The sequence below is a fragment of the Phalacrocorax aristotelis genome, chromosome 7 (assembly GCF_949628215.1).
Source record: "Phalacrocorax aristotelis chromosome 7, bGulAri2.1, whole genome shotgun sequence".
Lineage (NCBI taxonomy): Eukaryota > Metazoa > Chordata > Aves > Suliformes > Phalacrocoracidae > Phalacrocorax > Phalacrocorax aristotelis.
In genome coordinates this window covers 31,322,348-31,331,996 of record NC_134282.1, presented here as the reverse complement: position 1 = coordinate 31,331,996, position 9,649 = coordinate 31,322,348, and positions in this window count along the sequence as shown.

Genomic DNA, 9,649 nt, shown 5'->3' with positions numbered 1-9,649 from the left:
AGCTTTGCCACATCCCTGGAGAGATGAGTCTCTTCTCCCATGTGGGATTGTGTAGTCTTGATGTTCTGCCTGAACTTACCCACTGTCTCCTGTGTGTCTACAATGACCCGTGGGGAAAAAATGTCTCTCAGGCTTAGCCTGAATGTCTTCGCTGAAAGCACCTGCGAGCTGACCTGAGGTGTCCTTTATGGCTCAATTTCACCGTGACCGGTGGCCATGCTCACCATGAAGAGGGCAATGTGACAAAGGCAATCCACGTGACACAAACCCACTTAAAATCTCCTTGCGCACTAGCCTGAGACCTCCAAGTATATTGGCCTTATGAAGCTGGGACACAGACAAATCATTCTGATGTTAGGAAGCATCAAGCTCTCAAGCCCTCCTCCTGAGAGGGGACTTCAAGCTCCCAGACTTCTGCTGGGAAAGTGGCACGGCAAACTGCAAGCAGTCCAGGAAACTACTGGAGAGTGTTGAGGACAACTTCCTAGTACAGGTGAGGGAGAGCCTGGCCAGAGGAGAGGCCCTGCTGGACCTGTTGTTTACTAGTGCGGAAGAACTTATTGGAGAGGTCAAGACTGGAGGTAGCCTGGGCTACAGCGATCATGCCCTGGTGGAATTCTCAATCTTGAGGGATACAGGGTGTGTAAAAAGTAGAGTCAGGACCCTAAAGCTCAGAAAGTCAAGCTTCTGGCATTTTGGGGTGCTAGTGCTTGGGACCCCTTGGGAAACTGCCCTCAGAGATAAAGCAGGAAACGAGAGCTGGGAGATATTGAAAGCCATTTTTCTCAGGGCACTAGAGCTCTCAATCCCAATGTGCAAAAAGGTAGGCAGGGGAGGCAGGAGGCCAGCTTGGCTAAGTCAAGACCTCTTAGCCAAACTGAAACACAAAACCAAAAGGCACAGGCAGTGGAGGCAGCGATGCACATCCCGGGGAGATTACAGGGATATGGCCCGGGAGTGCAAGGAGGGGATCAGGAAAGCCAAGGCACAGCTGGAACTGACCTTGGCTAGGGATGTGCAAAATAACAAGAAGGGATTCTTCAGGTGCATAGGAAGAGGAAAGAAACTGTACCCCCCGATGAACAAAACGGGAGGCCTGGCTACAACCGATATGTAGAAGATGGAGGTACTCAACAACAACATTTTTGCCTCCGTCTTCACCAGCAAGTGCTCTAGGCATGCCGCCCAATCCACAGAACCCAAAGGCAGGGACTGAGAGAATGAAGTACCACCCACCGTAGGAGAAGATGAGGTTCGAGACCATCTAAGGAACCTGAAGGCGCACGAGTCCATGGGACCTGATGAGATGCATCCGAGGGTCTTGAAGGAACTGGCAGATGAAGTTGCTAAACCACTATCTGTCAAATCTGACAAGTTCTGGCAGACTGGTGAAACTCCCAGTGACTGGAAAAGGGGAAACATAATGCCCATTTTTATAAAGGGAGAACAGTAAGACCTGAGGAACTGCAGGCTGGTCAGTCTCACCTCCGTGCCCAGCAGGATCATGGAGCAGATCCTCCTGGAAAGTATGCTAAGGCGCATGCACATGGAAAAGAGCGAGGTGATTGGTGACAGCCAGCATGGCTTCCCTAAGGGCAAGTCGTGCTTGACAAACTTAGAGCCCCCAACAATGGGGTTACAACATTGGAGGATAAGGGAAGAGTGACTGGCATCACCTGCTTGAGTGAAGCACTTGACAATGTTCTGTACAAGATCCTGTCTCTAAAATGGAGAGACATGGTTTTGATGGGTGGACCACTTGCTGCATAAGAAATTGGCTGGTTGGTTGCACTCAAAGAGTTGTGGTCAACGGCTCAATGTCTTGGCGGAGACCGGTGATGAGTGTTGCCCCTTCAGGGGTCCGTATTGGGATGAATATTATTTAACACCTTTGTTGGGGACATGGACAGTGGGATTGAGTGCACCCTCAGCAAGTCTGTGGACGACACCAAGCTGGGTGGGGTGGTTGACACTCTAGAGGGAAGGGATGCCATCCAGAGGGATCTTGACAGGCTAGAGAGGTGGGCCTGTGCGAACCTCATGAAGTTCAACAAGACCAAGTGCAAGGTCCTGCACCTGGGTCGGGGCAAGCCCAAGCATGGACACAGGCTGGGCCATGAGTGGATTGAGAGCAGCCCTGCGGGGAAGGACCTGGGGATATCGGTGGATGAAAAACTGAACATGAGCCAGCAACGTGCGCTCGCAGCCCAGAAGGCCAGTCGCATCCTGGGCCACATCAAAATAAGCCTGGCTAGCAGGTCAAGCTAGGTGATTCTCCCCCTCTACTCCACTCTTGTGAGACTCCGCCTGGCATATTCTGTTCAGCTCTAGGGCTGCCAGCATAAGGAAACCATGGACCTGGTCCAGAGGAGGGCTGCAAAGAAGATCAGTGGGCTGGAGCACCTCCCCTATGAGGACAGGCTGATAGAGTTGTGGTTGTTTATCCTAGAGAAGGGAAGGCTCTGGGGAGAACTTATAGCAGCCTTCCAGTACTTAAAGGGGTCCTACAGGAAAGAAGGGGAGGGAGGCTTTATCAGGGAGTGTAGCGATTAGACGAGTGGTAACGGTTTTAGTCTTTCAGAAGGTAGATTTAGATTAGATATTAGGAAGAAATTCTTTCCTGTGAGGGTGGCGAGACACTGGAAGAGGTCGTCCAGAGAAGTTGTGGATGCCCCTCCTGAAAGTGTTCAATACCAGGTTTGGTGGGGCTTTGAGCAACCCGATCTAGAGGAAGGTATCCCTGCCCATGGCAGGAGGTTTCAAAGTAGATTATCTTTAAGGCCCCCTTGAAACCAAACCCATTCTAGGATTCATTCCCTGATTCTAGGTGGGATGAAGTGGGAGCAAAACATTTCAGGTGAAAGAGGCAAGGGCTTAATCACCAGCGAGGCCTCAGCAAGCGGCAACTACTAGGTGTTCAGATGCTTCATGAGCAAGGAATGTTTGTGGCCCCTTGGGGCTCTGGGACACAGCATAAAAGCCTGTGCTGCTCCAGGCTCTGCATCCTCCTCTCTTGCCTCCCTTTCCTCCAGGAACGAGGTGAGCCTGAGTCCGCTCCATCTCTCTCCCTGTGGGCTGAACTGCTCTCACGGTGGCTACTCAGGCTGATGCGTGGGCCTGCCTCAGCTTGGCCCTGCAGTAGAACCGTTGAAGGGCTGCCACCTCTCTCCCTTTTGATGGCGGTGGCTGGGGAGAGCTGGGAAGAGGGGGCTTCTTTCAAGCCAAAGGGGAAGAATGGAGCTCAGCTTCAGGGAGGTCTGCCCACCACAGTTCCCACCTTTAGCAGAGGGTCTCTGTCGTGGTTTAGCGGCAGCTCAGCCCCACACAGTCGCTCGCTCACTCCCCCACCGGTAGATGGGGGAGAGAATCAGAAGGGTAACGCTCGTGGGTTGGGATAAGAACAGTTTAATAATGAAAATTAGAAGAAACAACAGTAGAAATGCAATGTAAAGGAGAACAACGAGAGGCGCAAAGCCCCGGGGGAGGGGGGAAGGGAGGGGAGAGGGGGAACGAACCGCCGGAACAAACCGCACGCGCCGCAGCCGCTCGCCGCCCGCCGACCCGACGCCGCGCCGCCTGCGCGCTGCCACTGCCCCCCCCTCAATATACTGGTCATGGTGTCACATGGTATGGAATGAACCTGCCATTGGCCAGTCGGGGTCAGCCGCCCCCACCATGGCCCTGCCCCTCCCAGCCCCCCCCTGCCACGCCACGCGGCAGAGCGCGGGAAGCTGGAAAGGTAGCTGACCCCCACAGTGAGGAGAATTAACCCCTTCTCAGCCAAAACCAGCACATTCTCCACCCCTTATTCCATACCACTTACACCATGCCCAGGTCCCATATGATGCAATACAACCGTACCAACCACCACCCCTCCCCTTCCCATCCTTTAACATAATACACAGACATCATTCCCTTAGTTCATGGATCTTCCCTGTAAAATGTCCATTAAAATGTCCATTGAGTTCACGCAGTCCATGACTCTGGGCTCCATCTGTTGTATCAGTCTTTCCGGGTGGGAGAGATGGTGTGTGGCGTTGGGTTGCTGCATACCGAGTCAGTCATCGTTCCATCACTGCTGCACGGCTTGTTTCATAGTTGATCTTCCATGGGTTGGGAGGCTCGTACTCTGATATCATTGATACAACACAGAGGTGACACACAATATTATATAGCAGTTCACATTGTGCCATTCAGTTCATTGACTGTTTTCACCCAAAATCAAATCCCCTTGAGGCACACATCGGATTTCTCCATCCTCCCGCATCACCCACCAAGTGCACCCAGGTCCTCGATCAAAAACAATCCCACGAATGGGTTTGCCTTTGCCTGAGGCAGGAAGAACCCAGGCTGTTTTGCCCAGCATACTTTTTGTGTGCACTACAGGGACTCTATCCCCTTCCACAGTATGTAGGATTTCTGACTGGGCAGGGCAAGCTCGGTTGGCAGATCCCCTCGTGTTGACTAACCACGTGGCTTTTGCTAAATGTGTATCCCAGTGCTTGAATGTCCCACCCCCCATTGCTCTCAGTGTGGTTTTTAGCAGTCCATTGTACCTTTCAATTTTCCCAGAGGCTGGTGCGTGATAGGGGATGTGATACACCCACTCAATGCCGTGCTCTTTGGCCCAGGTGTCTATGAGGCTATTTCGGAAATGAGTCCCATTGTCTGACTCAATCCTCTCTGGGGTGCCATGTCGCCACAGGACTTGTTTCTCAAGACCCAGGATAGTGTTCCGGGCAGTGGCGTGGGGGACAGGATATGTTTCCAGCCAGCCAGTCGTTGTTTCTACCATTGTAAGCACATGGCGCTTGCCTTGGCGGGTCTCTGGGAGTGTGATATAGTCAATTTGCCAGGCCTCCCCATATTTATATTTCAGCCATCGTCCCCCATACCACAGAGGCTTTACCCGCTTCGCTTGCTTGATTGCAGCGCATGTGTCACATTCGTGGATAACCTGTGCAATAATATCCATGGTCAAGTCCACCCCTCGATCACGAGCCCACCTGTATGTTGCATCTCTCCCTTGATGGCCTGAGGTGTCATGGGCCCACCGAGCTAGAAATAGTTCACCCTTATGCTGCCAGTCCAGATCCACCTCAGCCACTTCAATCTTGGCAGCCCGATCTACCTGCTGGTTGTTTCGATGTTCTTCAGTGGCCCAGCTCTTGGGGACGTGAGCATCCACATGCCGTACCTTTACAACCAGTTTCTCTACCCGGGCAGCAATATCTTGCCACAGTGTGGCAGCCCAGATGGGTTTGCCTCTGCGCTGCCAGTTGCTTTGCTTCCATTGCTGCAGCCAGCCCCACAAGGCATTTGCCACCATCCAGGAGTCAGTATAGAGATAGAGCACTGGCCACTTTTCCCGTTCAGCGATGTCTAAGGCCAGCTGGATGGCCTTTACCTCTGCAAACTGGCTTGATTCACCTTCTCCTTTAGCAGTTTCTGCTACTTGTCGTGTAGGACTCCATACAGCAGCCGTCCATCTCCGGTGCTTTCCCACAAGGCGACAGGACCCATCAGTGAACCGGGCATATTGCTTCTCATCTTCTGGCAGTTTGTTATACAGTGGGGCTTCTTCAGCACGTGTCACCTCCTCCTCTGGTGATAATCCAAAATCTTTGCCTTCTGGCCAGTCCATAATCACTTCCAAGATTCCTGGGCGACTGGGGTTTCCTACTCGAGCCCGCTGGGTGATCAGTGCAACCCATTTACTCCACGTAGCATCAGTTGCATGGTGTGTAGAGGGGATGTTTCCTTTGAACATCCAGCCCAGCACTGGCAGTCGGGGTGCCAGGAGCAGCTGTGCATCAGTACCAACCACTTCTGAAGCAGCTCGAACCCCTTCATATGCTGCCAATATCTCTTTTTCAGTTGGAGTATAGCGGGCTTCAGACCCTCTGTATCCCCGACTCCAAAACCCTAGGGGTCGACCCCGGGTCTCCCCAGGTGCTTTCTGCCAGAGACTCCAGGTAGGGCCATTCTCCCCGGCTGCAGTGTAGAGCACATTTTTTACATCTTGTCCTGCCCGGACTGGCCCAAGAGCTACTGCATGGACTATTTCTCATTTAATCTGTTCAAAGGCTTGTCGTTGCTCAGGGCCCCATTTGAAATCATTCTTTTTCCGGGTCACTTGATAGAGAGGGCTCACGATCAGACTGTAATTTGGAATATGCATTCTCCAAAAACCCACAACGCCCAAGAAAGCTTGTGTTTCCTTTTTGCTAGTTGGTGGAGACATAGCTGCTATTTTGTTGATCACATCCATTGGAATCTGACGACGACCGTCTTGCCATTTAATTCCTAAGAACTGGATTTCTCGTGCAGGTCCCTTCACCTTACTTTGTTTTATGGCAAAACCAGCTTTCAGAAGGATTTGGACTATTTTCTCACCTTTCTCAAAAACTTCTTCTGCTGTGCTGCCCCACACAATGATGTCATCAATGTATTGAAGGTGTTCTGGAGCTTCTCCCTGTTCCAGTACAGTCTGAATCAGTCCATGGCAAATGGTAGGACTGTGTTTCCACCCCTGGGGCAGTCGATTCCAGGTGTACTGGACGCCCCTCCATGTGAAAGCAAACTGTGGCCTGCACTCTGCTGCCAGAGGGATTGAGAAGAATGCATTAGCAATATCAATTGTGGCATACCACTTGGCCGCCTTTGACTCCAGTTCGTATTGAAGTTCTAGCATGTCTGGCACAGCAGCACTCAACGGTGGAGTGACTTCATTCAGGCCACGATAGTCTACTGTTAGTCTCCACTCTCCATTAGACTTCCGGACTGGCCATATGGGACTGTTAAAGGGTGAGTGGGTCTTACTGATGACTCCTTGGCTCCTCAGTTGGTGAATGAGTTTATGGATGGGGATCAGAGAGTCTCTGTTGGTGCGATATTGCCGCCGGTGCACTGTTGTGGTGGCGATTGGCACCTGTTGTTCTTTGACCTTCAGCAACCCCACCACAGAAGGGTCCTTTGAGAGACCGGGCAAGGTAGACAGCTGTTCAGTTTCCTCCGTCTCCAAGGCAGCTACACCAAAAGCCCACTTGTAACCTTTTGGGTCCTTGAAATACCCTCTCCTGAGGTAGTCTATACCAAGGATGCACGGAGCCTCTGGGCCAGTCACAATGGGGTGCTTCTGCCACTCATTGCCAGTTAGGCTCACTTCGGCCTCCAATACAGTTAGCTCTTGAGATCCCCCTGTCACTCCAGCAATGCTGATGGGTTCTGCCCCTATATAGTTTGATGGCATTAAGGTGCACTGTGCGCCGGTGTCCACTAAAGCTTTATACTCCTGTGGGTCGGACGTGCCAGGCCATCGGATCCACACAGTCCAGTAAGCCCGGTTATCCCTTTCCTCCACCCGGCTGGAGGCAGGGCCCCTCTAGTCCTGATCATGGCAGTCACAACTCACTTCCTGTAAATGTGAATCAGGAGTCCCTCTATTACACTTAGAAATAAAATCTGCGCTTCTACTCCTCTGTCTGGGGACTTGCTCGCTGGAAACTGGAGCAGCAGCTTTCCTGGAAGAGCCTCCCTGAGTGACTGTTCTTCCTTGCAGTTCATGTACTCGTGCCTGTAGGGTCGAAGTAGGCTTGCCATCCCACCTCATCATGTCCTCTCCGTGGTCACGCAGGTAGAACCATAGGGTGGCCCGTGGTGTGTATCCCCTTCTTTGAGCCAAAGGACGCTTATTCCTAACAGCTGAGACACTGCTCTGTCGAGGTGGGGAGTAGGACAGATCTTCTTTGAGTTGCTGGACCTCTTGGGATAGTTTCTCCACAGCAGAGACAAGCGAGGAAGAGATATTTGTGTCATAATCCCGGAGTCTATCTATCACCTCTGCCACCGTTGGTGTCTCGTCATCTTTCCAGGACATCACTGCCAATGAGTTTGCATGCGAAGATGGTGCGCTCCGTACAAACTTCCGCCACATGGGTCGTGTGCACTCGGCTTCATCTGGATCTTTGGATGACCGTTGATCATCCAGGTCACCATAGATCACCTCAAACACAGCTAATTCCCTGAGATACTGGATGCCTTTCTCCATAGTTGTCCATTTTCCTGGGCGATATGTAACATCTTCTTTAAAGGGATACCTTTCCTTCACTCCAGACAGGAGTCGCCTCCAGAGGCTGAGGGCTTGTGGTTTTTTTCCAATTGCTTTGTCAACGCCCCCTTCCCCAGAAAGGGATCCCAATTGTTTGGCTTCTTTTCCCTCTAGTTCCAGGCTACTGGCCCCATTATCCCAGCATCGGAGCAGCCAGGTGACAATGTGCTCACCTGAACGACGGCTATAATCTTTTCGCATATCTCGCAACTCGCTTAAGGACAGGGATCGGGTGGTCTCTATTTCATTTATTACTTCTCCCTCCTCTCCCCGCGATGGCCCTGGTTCTTCATCATCCCGTTCTAAACGAGTTGATGTCCGCTTCCAATATTTCGTCTTATGTATGGGGGCAACTGATACTGGTACGGGTTTATTTTCTGAGCTAGCTCCGGTACTTGTTGTGGGGGTTTGAGTGGCTGCAGTGCCTGTTGTCAGGGCTGGATTGTCTACAGTGCCAGTCACTTTGCATTTCAATCCAGAGACATTCTCTTCCCCCTGGGGGCACTGAATACTGTTGAGCAGGGCTCGGTATGCATGGGCCAGACCCCAGCACGTTGCAGTTATCTGTGTCTCTCTGGAGTTCCCAGCGTAACAACATACTTTCTCCAAATATTCTACTAGTTTTTTAGGATTCTGCACTTGCTCGGGGGTGAAACTCCAAAACACTGGGGGTGCCCACTGCCCTAGGTATTTGCCCATGCTATCCCACATGCCCTGCCACTCGTAACTATCAAGCCTCGGGGCAGATTTCTGGGTGATATTCTTAAGTTGCTTAGTCAAAACCAAAACAACATGCCCAAAAACTAACAATGACTGCACCTTAACCACCCAAGGATGTTCAAGATACAAAAACGTTGTTGTAACAAAGGCACAGACATCATAGAACAAAGTTGCAAAGGTATTATTCTGTATTTCCTCCATATAAAATCTCTCAGAGGAGGAGGTATAATTGCTAATTGCCTCAACAAGGTGGTATCCGAAGTACAGTAACGGTTTCAGCAAAAACCCCAAATACCAGATAAAGCTGAAAACGAGTGTTTGTATAACAAATCTCGTAGGCAAAACATTACTAATCACAGCAGAACACAGCAGACTCAAACAACCAACACCGATTTTTAACACCAACTGCAAAAAGGACAACATGGTGCTGTGACCAGCAGCTGTTGTTATCTCCAACCCTCGAGCCCCACGTTGGGCGCCAAAAAGACTGTCGTGGTTTAGCGGCAGCTCAGCCCCACACAGTCGCTCGCTCACTCCCCCACCGGTAGATGGGGGAGAGAATCAGAAGGGCAACGCTCGTGGGTTGGGATAAGAACAGTTTAATAATGAAAATTAGAAGAAACAACAGTAGAAATGCAATGTAAAGGAGAACAACGAGAGGCGCAAAGCCCCGGGGGAGGGGGGAAGGGAGGGGAGAGGGGGAACGAACCGCCGGAACAAACCGCACGCGCCGCAGCCGCTCGCCGCCCGCCGACCCGACGCCGCGCCGCCTGCGCGCTGCCACTGCCCCCCCCTCAATATACTGGTCATGGTGTCACA